General features: G+C 60.4%; 2 non-coding genes across 2 annotated transcripts in view; both read right to left on the reverse strand.

Annotated features, from left to right (window-relative positions):
• Positions 1-1,223, reverse strand: part of LOC143901087 (large subunit ribosomal RNA) — a 4,225-nt gene extending 3,002 nt beyond the window's left edge. The window contains exon 1 of the ribosomal RNA XR_013257976.1: positions 1-1,223. This exon is cut by the window's left edge and continues 3,002 nt beyond it. This is a non-coding gene — a ribosomal RNA (large subunit ribosomal RNA).
• Positions 1,224-1,805: 582 nt separating this feature from the next.
• Positions 1,806-1,960, reverse strand: LOC143901084 (5.8S ribosomal RNA). The gene has a single exon (XR_013257974.1). It is a non-coding gene; the product is annotated as a 5.8S ribosomal RNA (ribosomal RNA).
• Positions 1,961-2,500: the final 540 nt, after the last annotated feature.

Below are 2,500 nucleotides of genomic sequence, written 5' to 3' on the forward strand. Positions count from 1 at the left end.
ACGTGTACGCTCTGGGTGCGCCTCTTCTCGCGATGAGAACGAGACGCCCCGGGAGTGCGGAGCCGCATCGCGACGCGGCCCATCCTCCCTCGGTCGACAACCAGGGCCGACCTTCACTTTCATTACGCCTTTAGGTATCTCGCTCAAGTCCCAATGACTCGCGTACATGTTAGACTCCTTGGTCCGTGTTTCAAGACGGGTCCTAAGAGTACCCAAAGCAGTAGCGTCGCCGACCGGTATCGGTCCCACCCGCCGCCGCCGAACCCCCGATGAAGAGGCCCGGGGTTAGAGTGGATGGAACGTTACGCAGGCCTGTCGAAGGTTAACCGTACGACCAACAGCGGGCCAGGACCGGTGACGGCACGAGGTCCGTTAGCCTCCGTGTACCGTGGCGCGCGCTTGCGACGGCCTCGACGCACAACCAATTAGCGCGACACACACGCGCTCGCACACCGAGGTGAACGGGCGCGCGCGAGCGCGTTTCATTACGAAAACGTGCGGCCTGATACCTTGCGTGTACCGCCGGGCAGCCGGCCGGGCAACCGGGGGTTTGACGCGTGCCGTTTTACCGACGACGCGTCAGTCACCGCACCCGGGCCGTAGACCGACACCCAGCGGGTCGCGACGTTCTACTAGGGGAGAAGTGCACGACGACGAACGCCGGACGTCGAACGCACGGCAGCGTGCCCGCGCGCGAGCCGCGAGGACCCGCGCGGGACATCGCCCACCGACGCGAAGCCAGCGTCGCTGACGATGAATCTCCCCGTTCGATCTTTTGGGTTTCTTAGGTTTACCCCTGAACGGTTTCACGTACTCTTGAACTCTCTCTTCAAAGTTCTTTTCAACTTTCCCTCACGGTACTTGTTCGCTATCGGTCTCGTGGTCGTATTTAGCCTTAGATGGAGTTTACCACCCGCTTAGAGCTGCACTCTCAAGCAACCCGACTCTAAGGAGAGATCCTCCCGAGACGCGCACCGGTCGCTACGGGCCTGGCACCCTCTGCGGGTAAATGGCCCCATTCAAGATGGACTTGAACGCGGCGCGACGCCTCGGGATAAGCGGACCCTCCCAAACACCACATTTCCCTGCGGCGGAACCGCGGGATTCGGTGCTGGGCTCTTTCCTGTTCGCTCGCCGCTACTAAGGAAATCCTAGTTAGTTTCTTTTCCTCCGCTTAATAATATGCTTAAATTCAGCGGGTAATCTCGCCTGCTCTGAGGTCGTCGAAATCAAAAATATATCATATTATACGCACGCGCGACGAGACGCGACGGTTCGTCGTCGTCGTGCGCAACACGACAGGGGGGACAGGATAGACGGTGTTGCGATACGATACACAAACACACGCGGTCGTTCGACGAGTACACGACGACGCGTGCCGGTCCTAACCTCTAAGTTGTTACACAACTTTCGTGGACTCGGTTCACGCGGTCGGCTCGCCCGATACACCGCTACGTGTGTGATCGCGGCGCGACGTGGCGATCGGCGCCGCGCAAAAAGCCACAGCAGCTCCGAGAGACGAGCGTCTCCGGACGGCGGCGGCGACGGCTGCGGCGGCGCGACGACACCGTCACGCGCGTTAACCGCTCAGTCACATCCTCTCCCCTATCATTTCGGACGACGCCCAAGTGCGTGGAGACAAACTCGCTCTCTCGTAAAGAGAGAGGAGATCTCGCACAACACTCGTGGCGAACGTCCAACGATCGCTCGTACGTCCGTACGCGCGTCGAAGCTTCGGGCGCTTATCGCTAAGCGCCGTAGCCGTCGTACGCGCCAAGGGCGCAAGCAGTATGTCGGTATTGAAACGACCCTCAGCCAGGCGTGGTCCGGGAATTGTATCCGTGGACCGCAATGTGCGTTCGAAATGTCGATGTTCATGTGTCCTGCAGTTCACAAGTTGACGCGCAATTAGCTGCGTTCTTCATCGACCCACGAGCCAAGTGATCCACCGTTCAGGGTAATCGTTTTTGCTTTGCGTTCACAAAGTGACGCTTAAACGTGTACTTCCTTATGCGTCTCGGGTTTTTTTTCGGGCCCTTCGATCAGCCTGGCCGCGCGTCCGAGCACGCGCGGACCGCCGCCCCTTTTAACGGGGGCTATTAGGCGGCACAACGAGATGCAAAAAAAAGAGATGATTGTCACGCGATAATCGTGAGCGTCTCTCGCGCGAGGCGAAGAGCCGGGGCGGAAGTCTTTGAAAAACCATCGAGCACGAGAGATCTGTACGGCTCTCGGCCCTTCAGCGCGCGCGCGCGCGCGCGGCATAGGTTACCACCGGTACGCGCCCAGCTGACGCCGCGATCTCGGAGAGATCGGGAATCGCCGAGCGCCTCGCTTCCGTTTGATCGCGCGCCTCGTGTCGCAGTCGAGCGCGCGCGCGCACGCACACACAGTCCCAGACGCAACGGTGTTATTGTTGTGGCGGTGTGACGGCGACGAACGACGACCGAAGGCGTCGAACACGCGCGTGGCGCGCGCGTTCGAGACAATCCTCGCATCC

The sequence above is a fragment of the Temnothorax americanus genome, unplaced genomic scaffold, assembly GCF_048541705.1.
Source record: "Temnothorax americanus isolate GAGA-0224 unplaced genomic scaffold, ASM4854170v1 Scaffold319, whole genome shotgun sequence".
NCBI lineage: Eukaryota > Metazoa > Arthropoda > Insecta > Hymenoptera > Formicidae > Temnothorax > Temnothorax americanus.